The sequence below is a fragment of the Protopterus annectens genome, chromosome 16.part0 (genome assembly GCF_019279795.1).
Source record: "Protopterus annectens isolate FY-2018-M chromosome 16.part0, PAN1.0, whole genome shotgun sequence".
Taxonomy (NCBI): Eukaryota; Metazoa; Chordata; order Ceratodontiformes; family Protopteridae; genus Protopterus; species Protopterus annectens.
The window spans coordinates 22588396-22607009 of record NC_056750.1 but is presented as its reverse complement, the minus strand read 5'-3'; the positions used below and the strand labels follow the sequence as shown (position 1 = coordinate 22607009).

General features: G+C 42.2%; 1 protein-coding gene across 1 annotated transcript in view; it reads right to left on the bottom strand.

Annotated features, from left to right (window-relative positions):
• Nucleotides 1-18614, bottom strand: part of DDX31 (DEAD-box helicase 31) — a 2738529-nt gene that overhangs the window by 1079603 nt on the left and 1640312 nt on the right. The window lies entirely within an intron of this gene.

Genomic DNA, 18614 nt, shown 5'->3' with positions numbered 1-18614 from the left:
GATGGGGCTATCTGCACCGAGGATGGAACAGAGGAGAAAGACGGCTCCATGCCCCAGGCCGAAGCACCTATCCACCAATCCCCAGATTGAGGAAGGACGGGTTCAGCGGAAACTGAAAACCAAAAAGACAAACTCAAAGCCAGAGTAAGATACACTGTAGGCGCTGAGGTGATGGATTCCAAGAAGGATGTCGGAGCAGAAGGCTTCGGAACCAAGTTGGTCGAAGGAGGAGTGTAAGATGGAGTCCATGGATAAGTCAACCCAAGTCCTGCAGGTGGATTGGTCTCAGAAAGTGTGGGGATCCCCCTGGCTAACAACAACTGGTCCACAAGACGGACCACATCATATTACGACAGGCTCCTGGTGGATCTAGTGGATACTCTGTACGGGGAATCAAGACGTTCAATGAAGGGGCTATAAGCTTGGCCAAGGAACAGATCTACAGAAGGGGAGTATCGGTTCCATGGTGCAGGGTCTGCTGGCACCAATGTCTCTAGTTTCAAGACCGGAAGTAAAGAGGTCAAATCCAGTGAAGTCGGTACAGTGCTCGGTGCCGAAGTGGCACTTGGAGCCGAAACAGTCAGTTCCAAAACAGTAACTAAAGAAGTAGTCAAAGGTGTGCCCTGAGCCGAAGTGGCCACAGGTGCCGAAGTCGAAATAGGCATAGTAAGGTCTATGACTGGTGCCGGTGGCAGGAACTGGTGCCAAAACCGGTGCCGGTATTGAGATGCTCGGAGCCAAGGAAGATGGAGCTGTAAAGGCAGATTTATGCTCCGAAGACAACTTTAGGACCTTTAATTTCCCAGGCTTGCCCTGACCACCCGATGGTGAGGAGGGAATGGAGTGGAATCTCTTTTTGTCTTTAGTAGAGGGGGGGTTGAGACCTCCGTCACAGAAATGGCCACTGAGAAGGGAGACTTGAGTAACCCTTTCAGAATTAGTTTATTTTTGCGCTCATTAAGAGTGCGTTGACTGAAACTCTGACAAATGTCACACGGAGGGTGCACCGAAAGGTGGGGCACTCCCAAACAGTATATCCAGTCATCGTGAGAATAACTATTAGGTAACTTGCCATTAAAAGAAGCATAATGCTTAAAACCTGAAGTACCCTTCTTATCCGACATCGTGTAGAAAGACACCACAGGACAACCATATAATCCAACTAGAAACAAAGTCAAACACCATTCAAAGAAGTCAAAAATATAGCAATACAGTGATATGCAGAGGAAAAAAGGAACACCTGACTAAAAAACAAAGCTAATAGGTTAAACAGGAAAGAGAATACCAGCTGTGGCATTGAAGAAATACCACAAGGGTAAGGGAGGAAAGGCCGTACCAACAATGGTACTTGAAAGTTTAGCAACGGTAACAACGGGTAGAGTCGAGAGGAAAAAAAACAAGGTTAGACAGAAAAAAAAACATTTAGAAATACTACTTGCTCAATGAAGGTAACCAAAAATAAGGCAATGGAAGGTTCACGAGAGTAAAATCCACTGTTTTATTGATCGCACACAATATTAAAAAAAAAACATAAAGCACATCCACGAAGGTATGTTAGGAAAATGCATAATAGCAATGTGCATGCTTAGTACATTAAAGGCTTAAAAGGGTTAATACATTTATTCTGTTCATACTGCATGAATTTGCACAGCTATTAGAAACTTAATAAAAGACACTTTATTCTGCTTATGCAATGAAAATATGTGCAGCTACCGGAAACTTAATAAGAGACGTTCTATTTCTGCTTATGCCATGAGAAAATGTGCAGCTGCTATAAGTCTTGATAAAGAAAGCAATAAATGTTTGAAAGCTTAAACTATAGTCAGCACTACTTGTACCAAAGCTAGAAATGTACCTTGAATCTAGACAAAATGTATCGCATGTATTAGAATTGTACAATAGAAGAATTGAAGAGACAAGGTGGGCTAAAATAAGCCCGAGGCCAGATTGTTTTTCTCAAATGTTTTTGCAAGACACAATAATCTGACCATGTCAGCAATAAGCCTGGTAACATTTTCTATGTAACATACAGAAAGCTGTGTCCAACTACGTCAGCAGTAGATTAGTAACCTTTTCTATGAGACATGAAGAGAACTGTATAAGAATAATATACTGACCACCAGAAAGTTAGACAAACATTGTACCTACATGCTTTGTCTCCTTGCTGCAAGTAATAAAGGGTGCCTTGCTTGAACCTAACGTGTATTAATCTTTGAAGTTTTTCCTTTTACACATTGGTCCTTCGGATCGGAACCCTCTCTTCACCTCGGATCAGGCGGCCAGGTGGCTGAAACCGTATGGGGAAGAAACCAAATCAGTTCTTCTTATATGAAAAGTCCTCTGACTGAACTGTCGTCAAAAGAGGCCAGCCACTTTCTGATCTGTGACTGAAGAACGGGTCTCCGTGAATTGGTGATCAATCACGTTGGCTCAGGTAAGGTGAATCTACTTTTTTCTGTTTTCTGTTTCAAATCAGGGACTAGATGTGTATTGTTTTTTATCAGATTGTATTTTTCTTACAGTCAGGGATAAAAAAAGAGTACTGTCTTGTCATAGATCAGGAGAAACAGAATAAGTAGGCAGTCATTTTGAAGCGACTATAACAAAATCCATGGTACACGTTAAAATTAAGAAAAGTTCCCTAACAATCAAAGGTAAAATAAAAAGGGTAATAATTGCACAAAAACACCCCAGAACCCGCCATTAATAGAAGATGCAAAATATATGCAGTCGCAACATGCCGATAATATTAGATATTTTTCAAAATGGGTTAATAAATATGAATTTGATGGAAAATTAGAAAAATCCTTGCTTATCAAGCTTATCAAACAACTCAAAAACGATTCCAAGAGTCAGGTAAAAAAGCAACAGCGGTTAGGAATTCCTCAAGCACACAGGTGGCTGGAGAAAGTAAACTGTAGGGACCAAAGGAACAAAGATTCAAAAGCAATGTTTTTAAATAAGAAGGATAATAACTTAGTAATAGCATCAGCACCCCCGCCTCCCTTACCAAAATATGAAGCGAGTGAACAGGTTAGTCCACTCCCCACTATATCCTGTGGTCACTGAAGATAGAAATATTATAAAACTAAAACTAACTAAACTCAGAGATCCCATCGAGACCAGGTCCCGAACAAAGGCAAGTAATTCAAAAGAAGGTACTGAGTTATGGCAAATGGTTAAGAATTCACGATGTATAGGAAAAGAAAAAGAAATATGCCCACTTATAGAAGTACTTAATCCTCAGGCAGGTCAGGACAATCAGGACCCAACTATCTTAGTATATAGACCTTGGACTCCGGAAAATATCCGGAAAGCCACTGAGGGAATTACCCATCCGAAAATTAATTTTAGAAAATTCTCAGAAGACTTACAAGGAATGAGGTTAAGTTATAACTTATACGGAGAAGAAGTAGAAAAAGTAGTTAGACAAATTGTACGGCCAGATTGGTACATGATTTGTGGCAAATGGAACCCTCGTGATGCTGCACAAAGACCCCTCCCACATAGCAGCGCAGAATTAGACACAAAAGTAAAAGGTCTTACAGACCGCATCTCTGAAAAATGAAAACCTAGGGCAGACTGGACTTGCATTAATCAATGCATCCAACAAGAAGGTAAAACAATTAACCGGTACTATGCCAGATTGTTAGAATGTTTTAATAACTACTGCAGAATGCAGGTTCCTGAAGATCAAACGTAAAATTCCCCATATGAGCAGCAGTTAAAGAATGCATTTTTAAAAGGCAGTAGTGCGCCTGTAAGTTTCATTACAAAACACATGGTAGACCATCGTACCAGCAGGTTACAATCATTACTTGAATATGCTAGACATGCCAAAAGGCATTTTAATAGCAAAAAGAAAAAAAAAAGCTCAAGTATTTTCTGTAGAAAATGGAGCAAATGTTTATGTAGTGCAGTCTGGAAAAAAGGGCAAGAAAAACGCACAGGGAAACAAGCAGTCTGATCAGCGATCAGAGGACTTTGAAGAGCGTAAGAAAAGGGGAGAATGTTTTAAATGTGGTAAAAAGGGACATTTGGCAAGAGATTGCAGAAAAAAATAAAAAGGCAACAATGGAAGACAAGGAGGATAAGGACTGACTATATGATAGTCAAAAATCACTAGAGGGGGCTAGCAAAAAATGGACAAATAAAAATGTAAAAAAGGAAGTAAAGAAAGTGCAGAAGGTTAGTGACAATGAAAAAAACGAAATATTAGACCTAGCTTTGTTAAGCTTAAAACTCTATTTAGCAGACACAAAACCAGAAGTTACACTCTTGGTAAAAGGAAGGGAGGTCAAATTTTTGTATGATTCAGGGGCATCACGGACCCTGATACACCCCTCCAAACTACCAGAAAACATAGTCACCTGATTACATACTGGTCAAAACAGCTAATGGACAGCTGTATCGGGAGCCTCTCTCCCATAACATTGCAATAACTGATCCAGTTTCAGAATTAACAGAGGAAAGCAAAATTGTAGTTTCTGCAAAATGTCCAGTAAATCTCTTGGGCAAAGACCTCATGCAGATATTTGGTATAGCAGTAGTCCCAACCATGCAGGGTATGAAAACACAGTGACAAAATAATACCTTTGTGGTGCAATCGGAGGGTAAAGGTTACTACTGGTCCAGGGACCATGACCGAGGAACTAATGAGCATAGCCATCAGTAAGTTTCCCTCCCTTGACATTGACAAGCAACACCTGTTGCACTGTACCCTGTATTTCTGTAACACACCAGGACCTAATAAGGAATATAAAAAAAAATTATTTAAGAATCATAATACAAATAAATTGATGCTGCGTAACCTGTACTGGGACACAAAAGGGAACAGTGTAGCCAGCTGTTCACTGCCCCAGAAGTTTTTTGCACTTTATAGATCTAATCGATTACCACGTGTTAGTTTAACTAAAAACAAAAATATAAAATGGGCAGACCTAGGAAAAAAAGCCACAAGATGGGAAAAACAGACAGAACTAAAACTGTCAGGACAGGGAATACAAGTACAAAAATTAAATTGAATAACTCAAACCAACCCAGCTGTGCACTTACAATCTAGCAAAGACAGCTGATGGACACTCCTATTAAAGGAGGAAGAAAACGCCTTGTGAGGTATACCAGAGACTCTCTGGTCAACAGGGAAATCAAATGTAGGACTCATTCGTACAGCGGGGCCAGTCACTATCATGCCAAAGTCAGCATTCAGACCACAAAAAAGACAGTAACCCTTAAGAAAAAATACAGAGGCAGGGATAAAGCCTATTATAGCATCCTTACTTAAAGGAGGGATACTAATAGAATCTCCCGATCCACCATGTAACACACCCTTATTTCCAGTTAAAAAAGCCAATGAAAAATGGCGTATGGTCCATGATTTGCAAGCTGTAAATGACGCGGTAATACCAAGGGCACCCATAGTGCCAGATCCACACACCCTGTTAAATGACTTAAAACCTCAACAAAAGTATTTTTCTGTGGTAAACATTAGCAACGCATTCTTTTCAATACCGATACACCCTAATAGCCAGTATTGGTTTGCATTTACATTTCAGGGAAAATAATATACATATACACGCCTACCACAGGGATATTGTGAAAGTCCAACGATATTTTCACAAAAAATAGCAAGCAACTTGGCGGGATTCAACCCACCAAGAGGTAGCCAGGTTTTACTTTATGTTAATGACATTCTGCTGGCGGCCCCTACCCAGCAAAATTGTAAGAAAAATACCATAGCACTTCTACGATTTTTAGCTGCTAAGGAACATAAGGTAAACAAAGACAAACTGCAGCTCTGGAAAAAACAGGTTAAATGCCTATGATATGTAATATCCAAGGAAGGTAAAACATTAAATGAGGACAGACAAGTAGCAATTTTACAAGCACCAAAACCCACTACCAAGAAGGAAATAATGTCCTTCCTGGGTACAACTAATTTTTGCCGAAGCTGGATTCCAAACTATGCTTTGGAATCTGCACTCTTAACTGACCTTATATATAAGACGCCTATGGCAGCGCAGGATTTGTTACAATGGACACCAGAGGCAAAGTCTGCCTTTTGTAAACTAAAGCAGTTAATAGCGTCCTCACTAGTTCTGGGATTACCAAACTATCATAAACGTTTATTCCAGACTGTAGACTGCAAGCAGAGTTACTTGACATCAGTATTAACACAACAGCATGGGGATAAGCAGCGCCCCATCGCTTACTATTCATCACAACTGGACCCAGTGGCACAATCCTTACCCTACTGTGTACAAGCAGTAGTTGCAGCTGCAATGGCAGTGCAGGCTTCAGCCTCAGTAGTCTTGTTCCACCCTCTCACTTTGAGAGTGCCCCATGCAGTCACAATCATTTTACTGCAAGAAAAAGTGGCATCTCTCTCCCCTGCTAGGCATCTTCCCTGCATGACTATATTGTTGAGCCAACCTCATATGACAATTAAACGATGTACAACTTTGAACCCTTCTACGCTGTTCCCAACCCCTGCAGATGGCACACCCCACCGCTGCCTGCAGGTAATTAAGCAAAAGACCCTACCTAGAAAAAATCTCACGGACGTCCCCTTGGACAATGTCGAGGTGACATATTACGTGAATGGCTCGTGCAAAAGGGGTCCTGCAGGAAAAAACCTAGTAGGATATGCAGTAGTCTCTAATACTAAGACTGTAGAAGCAAAATCTTTACCACACTATTTATCTGCACAGGCAGCAAAATTAATTGCCCTGACATGGGCATGTACTCTAGCAAAGGGTAAATGTGTAAACATTTTTACTAACAGCCAGTACGCTTTTTCCACTGTACATGTGTTTGTACAACAGTGGAAAAAACGGGAAATTATAACATCTACTGGCAAACCTATAAATCATGCACAGTTTATTTTAAATCTTTTAAAATCTATTCAGTTACCTCAGAAAGTGGCCATTTGCAAATGTACAGCTCACACCAAGCAACAGGATAGGATTTTAAAAGGGAATGCAAGAGCTGATACAGCTGCAAAACAAGCGGCCACAAAAGTATTTCTTTTAAATGAGGAACTGCAACCATCTAAAACCTTAGATCTAGACATGTTAAAAACAATGCAGACACTCACTACGCAAGCTGAAAAACAGCGATGAATAAAACGAGGAGCAATCCTCGAAAAGGGGCTGTACATCTCTAGAGTAGGAAAACCGATACTACCCTCTAATTTGTTTCACTATGCAGCATTGTTGAGCCATGGGCAATGCCATGTCTCAACAGGGGGGATGGTACAGCTGGTGAACCAGGTGTTCACAACGTATGGATTTACAAACTACTCTAAAAAATGTTGCTTGATGTGTCAGATTTGTAACGAACATCATGCACAGGGGGCGATAAAGCCCAAGCAAGGGAGTTTCCCTACACCACCATATCCGTTTCACACTATCTGTATGGATTTCATAGAATTGAACAAATGTGAAAATAAAAAGTATTGTCTTGTCATTATAGATATGTTTTCCAGGTGGGTGGAAGCCTTTCCAACCAAAAATCCAGATGCAGCTACAGTGGCAAAAGTACTTGTCAAGGAAATTATTCCTAGGTTTGGCATTCCGGAAAGAATCTACAGTGACAATGGTACACATTTTGTAAATCAAACCATACAGCAGTTAAGTAAACATTTTGGTATTTCTTTAAAAAATCATTGTGCATACCATCCACAGTCTGCAGGGCTGGTTGAAAGGCATAATGGTATATTAAAAAGCAAATTGAGAAAATTAATAGCTGAGACAGGAAAAACTTGGTTGTACTGTTTACCCCTGGCACTGTTGAGCATGAGAACTGTCCCTACAGCAAAAGGATTGACTCCTTTTGAAAAACTGTTTGGAAAAGCTTATTATACACCCCAGTGGAAACTTCTCATGTCATCAGACCAAAAAGCCAATTTTACACTAGCTGAATATATGAAAAAGTTGTTGAGTTCTAAACATCTGTTGCAGTCAAATTCTGTTTTAAATAAAAAACAAACTGAAACATCGGAAGTGGCAGTGATGCCAGGAGACTGGGTATGGATTAAAATCGTGAAGTGAAAGAACTGGGCATCGCCAAGGTGGAAAGGTCCCTACCAGGTGCTTCTTTCGACACCTACTGCAGTCAAAATAGCAGAACGAGCTTCGTGGATACACCTGACGCACTGCAAGCTGGTAAAAAACTTTGAATTGGACAAAGATCTTACCTCTCCATCAGGACCCTAAGCATAAAGTCTGGCTACAAAGGGGGGTCAGATCAATAGGACTAATCTGTCTCAAACCCAGTGAAGAAACCATCGGTGCTGAAGGTCCTATTAGGACAGAGAGTAAAATCACATGTCCAAAATAAGATGATGGAATCCAGTAAGATCCAAATACACCTACTTGGAAGAACCGGAGAAAACGGAAATGCAGAACAACAGTTTCCACAAAAATATTACATGACCATCCTGGTGACTGTACTGGTGACAATAATCTTTTTACTGTGGCCATTTCTTTTCTCAGCCACGCAAGTAGAACTAAATAAGCATGCAGAGTGGCACCCGAACTTTAATACTTACCAGGCAATTAAATATGTGTATGCTGAAACCTTCAATGTTTCGAATTGCTGGATTTGCACAGCTTTACCAACAGCATATGGGGGGCTACTGTTAACTGCAGTTCCCCTAGGGGCTAACAAGACATGGGAAAACTTAATTCATGATACATCAAATGTCACATCAAAAGATAAGGTAGCATTGCACTTGTCTATTCGACAAAAAGGAACTGTGTGTTTTTATAAAAATGATACAGTCAAGGTGGGTTGGAGCTATTGCAATGCAACTGTTCCCTATAGATGCTACACTAAATCCAATAACATCAAATTCTATTGCAACAAGAGCTATAATTCATTTGTTAAACTGATGCATAGGACAATTAAAGAAGTAAACCTTAATACTGATCTCTACAAACGACAGAAAAATGTTTCATGCAAAGCAAGGGTATAGTAAAGTTACTACTAAAGTGGAAAATTGTTAATTTATATGTGAAAGAAAAGCATATAAATGGCTACCCGAAAATTGGTCTGACAGTTGTTTTTTGGGATACCTGGTTCCGGCCATACAACACACGACAGTTTTACCTCAAGGAAAAATTCGGAATGTCCGAGAAATCAAGAAGCCTGTCAATCCAGTGGGACAAATCAATGCACCCTGGAAATACCATCATGACTTAGACCCTGAAAATAACAAAGGACTATTACACATGAATCTGAGTAATACTGTCATATCGTGAGCAGGTGTATTACCAGCATATGGAGCAACGAAATCAATCTGGGAACTAAAAAATTGTCTAAGCTTCTTGAAATAATGAGTAATGCAACCTTTTCAGCCCTAAAATTGGTAACTGATGAACTGACTGCCATGAGAACAGTGGTACTTCAAAATCGCATGGCTCTTGACTTCACCCTAGCGGCGAGAGAAGGTACGTGCGCTTTAATCCAGGAAGAGTGCTGTTCGTATATTTCTGACCACAAACACGAGATAGAGAACCATCTTGAGGTAACCCAGCAGGTGTCGTCCATGATCAAACCAGAACCAACTCCATTGACAGACTTTTTCCAGAAATTGTTTGGGGGGGTGGGGCAGTATCCTGATGAACATTCTGATTGCCATCTGTGTAGGAATAGCTCTACTGATGGTGTGTGGGTGCTGCTGCATCCCCTGCATAAAAGGACTAATCAAAAATTTTGTGAATATTTCAGTTTCGGAAACCTTATACCAAGATGCCAAACCCGAAGAGTTACTAAAAAATTGAAAATGCTTTCATGGGTTTAAACTAAATGACTCTCTTAACTGCAAATCCTGAGTAGGAAAAAGTTAAGGGAAAAAAACTGTTTATGCTTGTTTTGAAAGTAGAATAAAGGTATTAAAAAGAGGGGAAATGTTAGGAAAATGCATAATAGCAATGTGCATGCTTAGTACATTAAAGGCTTAAAAGGGTTAATACATTTATTCTGTTCATACTGCATGAATCTGCACAGCTATTAGAAACTTAATAAAAGACACTTTATTCTGCTTATGCAATGAAAATATGTGCAGCTACCGGAAACTTAATAAGAGACATTCTATTTCTGCTTATGCCATGAGAAAATGTGCAGTTGCTAGAAGTCTTGATAAAGAAAACAATAAATGCTTGAAAGCTTAAACTATAGTCAGCACTACTTGTACCAAAGCTAGAAATGTACCTTGAATCTAGACAAAATGTATCGCATGTATTAGAATTGTACAATGGAAGAATTGAAGAGACAAGGTGGGCTAAAATAAGCCCAAGGCCAGATTGTTTTTCTCAAATGTTTTTGCAAGACAGCAATAATCTGACCATGTCAGCAATAAGCCTGGTAACATTTTCTGTGTAACATACAGAAAGCTGTGTCCAACTACGTCAGCAGTAGATTAGTAACATTTTCTATGAGACATGAAGAAAACTGTATAAGAATAATATACTGACCACCAGAAAGACAAACCTTGTACCTACATGCTTTGTCTCCTTGCTGCAAGTAATAAAGGGTGCCTTGCTTGAACCTAACGTATATTAACCTTTGAAGTTTTTCCTTTTACAAGGTATCAAAAATTTTTCACACAAATATCAAAGTTTCACTTAGCTGAGAGCTCGGATGAAACGCAGCTTTACTGCTATGAGGCAAACGAGATCTGAGGTAACAAGGAGAAGGGCATTCTGGGTAGAGACTTAGCTTGATAGTTTTTTGGCTGAAACGAGCTTGGTAAAAAGGCCAACTTGGTTCTAAGGGCTTGGAACCCAACCCATCAGTGCTGAATGGAAAGAAGATTAACAACATCAGATCTAGTCTTAGCTCCTATAGGTCCCTGTGTAATGACCTCTGGGTCTGCAGCAAGATTTCTGTACAGGTATTTGTGAGAATTCGGTACTCTGTAGTACCTGTCAGGTTTACTGGGAGCAGGAGGGAGGGCGTCAGTAGCTAAGCTGGATTCATGGAAAACATCATCCACCACTTCTAAAATAGGGGGGATGGCCAGGGACCTGTGCTGAGGCAGGTCCAGAAACTCTCTGTGTCTTTTCTTAGACTGTGGGAAGTCCTGAGATTCCCACTGGAAATATTCCCTGAGAGAGTGAAGGGCTTCCCAAAAGGAAAGGTCCTCTGGAGGGGAGGCAGAAGGGATGGATTCCTCTGCATCTGATTCCTCATAAGCAGGTAAGGGATGCTGCTCCTCTTCAAAAACTGAATAGTCAGATTCCTCAGAATCCTGTTCTGTCATAATTTCTGGAGAAGGGTGCCTTTTCCTTATAGAAGTTGATGCCTGACTACCCCCGATAAGGGAGATGAGATCCTCTGCCATTTTCAGCATTTGCGTTTGGGATGGTGGAGCAGTAGCAAGATGGTGGCTAGAAGCAGATTTCCTAGGAGTGGCCTGGCTTCTAGGCCTGAGAGAATCTGTTGGTCTGAGAGAAGCGGTAGTTGGAAGAGAAGACGTCATTTTTTTTATCTAGATTCGGTAGTGCAAAAGGCCTCCTTGAAAGCCAGTGTCTGTGTTGGAGTTCCAGACTCAACTGAGGCAGAGACAGCCAAATGCTCGGAAGACGAAGATGATTTCTGCGACATACCGGCCTCTGAAAGGGTCTTAGTAGAAGCTTGTGTAGCTATCGAATCTGGCATAAAGGGCTGAAAAAGCACCTCACTGAATTTCGGAGAACTGACAACCTGCTTAGCGGTAGCGTCGTCTGAAGGCTTAGCATCGTGTGGTCTGGCTCTATCTCTACGTTTTTTCGGAATATCCACAGATTGTTGGCTGATGGACGCCATATCGGAATGTGAAGACGGAACATGAAAATAACTGTCTACAAAAAGAGCTCTACAGCGAATGGTTCTTTCATTCCCTCCAATGGAGCTCAGGAAGTTTGCACTGGTTTCTCAGTAGTAGCACTAAAATTTGAACCCCTGTGACTAGCACTTGCTCTAGAACCTGCTGGAAAGCACTAGGAAGACTGAAACTGATACAAGCACTCAACTCTCCTTGTCAATAAGGAGAAATTAATCATAGGCACTAAACAGCCTATAATTGCAAAGTACCTTGCAAAGGTAAGGGGAAAACAGCTCTTGTACTTAACAAATAAAGCACCTAAACAGGCATGTCCAAGGGTCAGCTTCTGGTAATTTCTCCTGTCCACCTGGTGAATCTGGGCATACTGGGGCAATGCGACAACTGCCTCATGTACACAGACAACCCTCTCCTCCTACCACCCACACTACAACCTGCAAGAGATGCACTTACATAGCCAAACTGGAAGCAAAGCTCTCTCCAGCCAAGATTGTGTTAGACAGTCAAGAGGAGAAGGTTAACACCTGCACTACACCTCAAGCAACACATAGCCCTTCAAACCCCACACCATCAACACCCACACATTGCAACACTAAACCCACAAATGCGGAGGCCCTTAACATTAACCTGTTCAAGCAACAAGGACTTCGGGCTGAGCATAAACAAACACCAGTCACAACCAAAGTGACACATAGCTCACAACACCAGTGTGCCACCCAAAAACAGCCCCTAAGGCAAGACAATGTATCCAACACTTTAGTCATAGGGGACTCTATAGTTAGGCACACTGATGTCCCACTCACCAGGCTGAACAAGGAGAAAATTACAGTCAGCTGCCTGTCGGGTGCCAGGATCCGCCACATAATGCATGCACTCAAGTCACTCCACAAGTACAAATACGACTCTGTCATTGTCCATGTTGGAGTGAATGACTTGAGACGTACCTCCCTGGACTACATGAAGAGAGACATGGAAGAGCTCTTAGATCATGTGGCGTGGCCCAGGCAGGTATGACCCTAGCACTGAGTAGCATCCTGCCTTTGCCTAGAAAGATACCACAGTATAAGGACAAAATGACTGACTTCAACAATTGGCTAAGTTTCTGGTGTCATTCAAAGGGAATCCAGTATCTGTCTGCCTGGGAAGACATCATCGACAAACCACAATGCTTTGCCGGAGATGGTCTGCACCTGTCACCCTTGGGGTTCAGGTTACTGGCTAAAGCTCTTGCCACCCCTATAGTGCCTTTTTTAGGCAGGTTCAAAGGACAAAACTACCACTATAAGAGATACAAGCATGCAAAATTTGAAGGTAATGCTAGAAGTCTAAACCTCAAAATGCACTCTCTCGAGGCACTCCTAAAAATGGAGAACATCGATATCTGTGCAGTAACTGAGACCTGGTTCAAGGCTCCAGAGAACACCCCTGCAATACCAGGCTACAACTCTTACCACACTTTTCAGCCACCAAACCAAGACCAAAACACTAAAGGTGGAGGAGTGTCCATATTCACACCAAGGATATTCATACCTCCAGGCTAGTTGCCCAACACAATGCATCTGAAATTCTCCAGGTGCAACTAACACTAGGTAAAACTGTTTTCCAAATTGTAGCTTGCTACAGATCCCCCACCATGCCCCAAGATTCTCAATACACCTTTCTAATCATACTGGAAAATATTAAGATACAACCAAACACCCTAATACTGGGTGATTTCAACTACCCTGCCATTAACTGGAAAAACTACTCGGGTACCAACACCTTTTCCCAACGTTTCTTGGAATTCATAAATTCCAACGCCCTAGATTAACTAATCCATTCTCCCCACCAGGGGCTCCAATATCCTAGACCTGGTCATTACCAACATGGGAGATAGATGCTCCACACCAATGGTCACCCCCTCATTGGTCAGGTCTGACCATAAGCAAATCACCCTTGACATCCACATCCAACCCCCCACCCCCAGTAAGGAAACCTCCGTAAAAAACTTCTCCAAAGCCAACTTCATGCTACTCAAGTCAAAAGTGACAAACTTCATGACACCCATGCAGACGGGATCTGAAAGTTCGACTGCTGAATTCTACACTAAGGCAATGTACGAGCACATCCACTCGTGCATGAATCGTGCCATCCCAAATAGAACCAAGATGCTCTCCTCCAAAAAAAGGAAGCCAACCTGGCGGTCCCCTGCCATAAACAAACTATACAACAGAAGGAAGAAACTGTTGCAGAAAAGAGGAAAATCCCAGGATGCAAAAAAACTCGCTTACCAGCATCAGTAAGAAGCTGAGATCCCTCACAAAATCCTCAAAAGCTAGTTACGAAAATAAAATTGCCAAAGATTCCAAAGACAACCACAAGGCATTCTATAGTTATGTCAAAAATCTAAATGGCTATGCTCAGATGTGCTCTGAGCTACAACAGAATGGCATTAAATATACTGATCCCGAGGATATTGCCAATATCCTGGCAGATCGATTTAGTGCCAACTTCACCCCCCTCTCACCCCCTAAAGGGCCCATCTCAATAGCAAAAGATTGCCAAATTCCAGTAATCACGGCCACATAGGTAGAAACCACACTCTTGAAAGCTAAGAATACAGCATCCATGAGACCAGATGACATCCCGGGCTGTGTACTACATGAACTACAAAATGAACTGGCACCTCACCTAAGTATCATGTTTAATCACAGCCTCACCACAGGCTTCATGCCCACTGAGTGGTGCATAGCTACAGTTATCCCACTCCACAAGGGGGGATCCACCTTGGATCCCGGGAACTAGCGTCCCATCAGTCTGACGAGCCTGATCTGCAAGGGCATGGAACGCATTATCATGGAACTTATAAACAAAGACATTGGCAACCTTCAAACACTGGACCCCACCCAGTTTGGGTTTGTGAAGGGCCGATCTTGTTTCCTGAACCTGATTGACTTCTTCGAATAAGTCTCCAGAGCTGTGGACCAGGGTAAGGCGGTCCACACAGCCTATCTGGACCTCGCCAAGGCCTTCAACACCATCCCCCATTCTAGAATCATAGATAAACTTACTAAGCTGGGAATAAGTCCTGACGTCACTCGATAGGTTGCCAACTGGCTTACTGACAGAACCCAGACTGTAAAAAGTAGCCGACTCCAAATCCAGCTCCAGACAAGTGGAGTACCTCAGGGTTCAGTCCTGGGACCGCTCTTGTTTGGCATCTATTTCTTTGAAGTACAGGCCAACACTAAGGGACTCTGGCTAACAAAGTTCGCAGATGACTACAAACTGGGAGCCATTATTGAATCCTCAAATGATGTGGATATTCTACAAAAGGGCCTTATAGAAACAGATGCTTGGTGCCAGAGCCATGGGCTCAAGCTTACTGCCAAGAAATGTATAGTTATCCCCTTTGGGAAAAACCATGTACCCATGAATTACCACATAGCTGGCAATACACTAAACACAGAAAATCTGATGAGAGGCTTAGGGACACAGGTGGACAGTGGTCTCACCTTCCATAACCACATCGCCACAACAGTCAGGAAATCCTTCTATGTGGCACACCTCATCACTAAGGGCTTTTCATCCAGGAAAAAGGAGGTCATTGTCCCACTGTACTCATCCCTCATTAGACCCATTATAGAGTATAACACCCCGTTTGGTATGTACCTCTCAAGACATCTGCAACAGCTGGAAAGGCCGCAGAAATGCCTCACTAAAAGAATCACAGGCCTAAAGCAGATGCCATATGCTGACCGTCTAAAAAAACTCCAGCTATACTCTGTGGCATACAGTCTACTCAGAGACGATCTCTGCTTAACATACAAGGCCATGTTAAACCCTGAGCTGTTGGACATGCTCCACTTAAAGAAATCCCAATCCCTCAGAGCCACACGCTTCAGGGATCTAAACCTTGTCATCACAATGAACAAAACATGCTGGAGGGATAGATTCCTAACCCAGAGACTCCCCATACTCTGGAATAGACTGCCCATACATGTCAAGCAGAGCGCCTCCTTGGCCCTCTTCAAAAGGAACCTTAATGATTGGATGGGAGACAGGAAATTCACCCTGGGGATCATGTCAGTTGCCTTGCTAGACAGGGGTCCAGGGAAGTAAATATTGTAGGAAGAAATATCCAGGGAATTGTTATGGCTAGGCTTGTACAGGCCCTAGGGCCAATAGCCTAGTATAAACCTATGAACTTCCAGTGGGCGGAGCTTAAGCCTCTTGACAGAATCAAATTATGTCTTCATATTTCAAACAAATGTTCATATCTCTGGAACCATAGGGGTTATGAGAGAAGTATAAATGGCAAACTCTTCAGCACAAATTGTTTTATAGTGGTAGTATTCTTTAGGTTCTAGGTCTTAAATCAAATTTTATAAATTGCAGTAAACACAGTATCTATTACATTTGTAATATTTTGTAAACAACTTACAATATCTCAGCAACCATTCAAGTTACACACATACTGTCAGCATCACTTTATTTGTCTACCCGAGAGCTTTCATATGAGGCTAAGGAGTGTGAAAATTCTATCTATATAAATTAATATCATAAAAACAACAGCAAATATCTATTTACCTGCACTAAACAGAGGTCAAATATTAATGCAGTTGTTTGTTGTTGTGTAAGCTTTAAGATGTTTTTTAAAACCTTGTACATAGCATTGTTTTAGAATTATTGATCTAAATGTTAATAAGCAATATCTGACACCTAGAGGCGTCAAATATTAATAAGCAATATTTGACGCCTAGAGGCATCAGTAAGAGTTAACTGCAGATGGACCTGGAGGTGTTACTTGAATGCAATGAGTTAAACAGAGCACAGAACCAGCTACGGGGTACGTCGTGGTCTGGGCCTAAACAAGTGACTCAGTAAGAATGGAAATCTTGGTGTGGGATCTGCTTTCCACAGGTGAGACAACTGTTAACCTTTGCAGACATCGGTTAGTGCAAGAAAAAAGGATCTCCAATGGGGTATTTAGCTTTAGATGTTTTCAGCTGAAATTCAACTTCTGGTAGCGACCGACCGGCACTCGTGCAAACTGCTTCTGCTACAAACTCCATGGCAAGAAAGACAGATGTAATGATGTCGGCTGCCTTGCTTTATAGCACCGATGACCTGACGTTGGCTGCCTTGCTTTATAGCATTGACAACCCGACGTCAGACTACAGGCTACTGCAGCCGACGGAAAAAAACATTGACTCTGGTATTCAGGCCAGCCGAGGACTACCACAGCAGGGATAACACAAGGTGATGACTGCAACAGTGAAACACGAAGAACATCAGGATGGACAGCTGATGGTTTGGGAGACTCCATTTGCAGGATTTCATAGTATCTCTTTAATACCATTCCTAACTCAAGAATTATTGATAAACTCACCAAACTAGGCATCAACCCCTATATCACGAGGTGGGTTGCAAATTGGCTCACAGATAGAACCCACAGTGTGAAAGTAGCGGACTCCAAGTCAAACTAGCAACCAGTCACGAGTGGAGTCCCACAGGGATCAGTCCTGGGTCCTCTCCTCAGAAGTCCAGGCCAACAAGGAGGAACTCTGGATGACCAAGTTCTCAGACAACTGCAAGCTGGGAGCCATATTAACTCCTCAAGTGATACAGATATCCTACAGAAAGGCCTCACTGAGACCAATGACTGCTGTCGAAACCATGGCCTTAAGCATAATGCCAAAAAATGCATTGTCATCCCCTTTGGGAAAAACTCAATTCCCACTAATCACCACATCGATGGGAGCCACTGAAAACTGAAGGTGTTATAAGAGATCTGGGGACACAGGTTGACAGCAACCTCGCTTTCAACCACCACACTGCCACTGTGGTCAGAAAATTCTTCTATGTGGCACATCTCATTACCAAGGGTTTTGCATCCAGGAAGAAAGAGGTCATCATCTCTCTCTACTCTTCCCTCATTAGGCCAGTCATCGAGTATAATGCCCAATTTGGCATGTACCTCACTAGACACATGCAACAGCTGGAAAGGCCACAGAAGTACCTCACGAAGAGGATCCTAGGTGTTAAACAAGTCCTACATGGACAGACTCAAAAGATTCCAGCTATTCTCTGTCTGATATCATCTACTAAGAGGCGATCTCTGCTTGACTTACAAAGCCATGTCTGACCCAGCTCTGTTAGAAATGCTACATCTAAAGAAATCCCAATCCCTCCACAACACACACTCCAGAGACCTCAACCTCATTACCACAATCAACAGAACATGCTGGATGGACAGGTTCATAATCCAGAGACTGCCCATGCTCTGGAATAGACTTCCCATACATGTCAAGCAGAGCACCTCACTGTCCCTCTTGAAGAGAAATCTTTATGAGTGAATGGGAAATAGAAAGTTCACCGTGGGGATCACTCCAGTGGCTCTACTTGACAAAGGAACTGGGAACTAATGTCGGGCAGCACGATGCCAGAGCACTTCTATGGGCTAGGCTTGTAAAGGCTCCAGGGCTATTAGCTTGTAAAGGCTCCAGGGCTTGCACCTGTCACCCTTAGGCTTTCAAATACTGGTCAAGGCTTTTGCCACCCCCATACTGCCTTTTTTAGGCAAGGTTCAAAATAAAACCCACCACCGTAAATAGTGCAAGTAATCAAAAACTGAGGGTAATGCTACTCAATGCCAGAAGTCTAAACCTCAAAATACAAGCACTTGAGGCACTCCTCAGTATGGAGAACACTGATATCTGTGCAGTAACAGAAACCTAGTTTAAGGCTCCAGAGAGCACCCCAACACTACCAGGCTATAACCCATACCATACTTTTCAGCCACAGA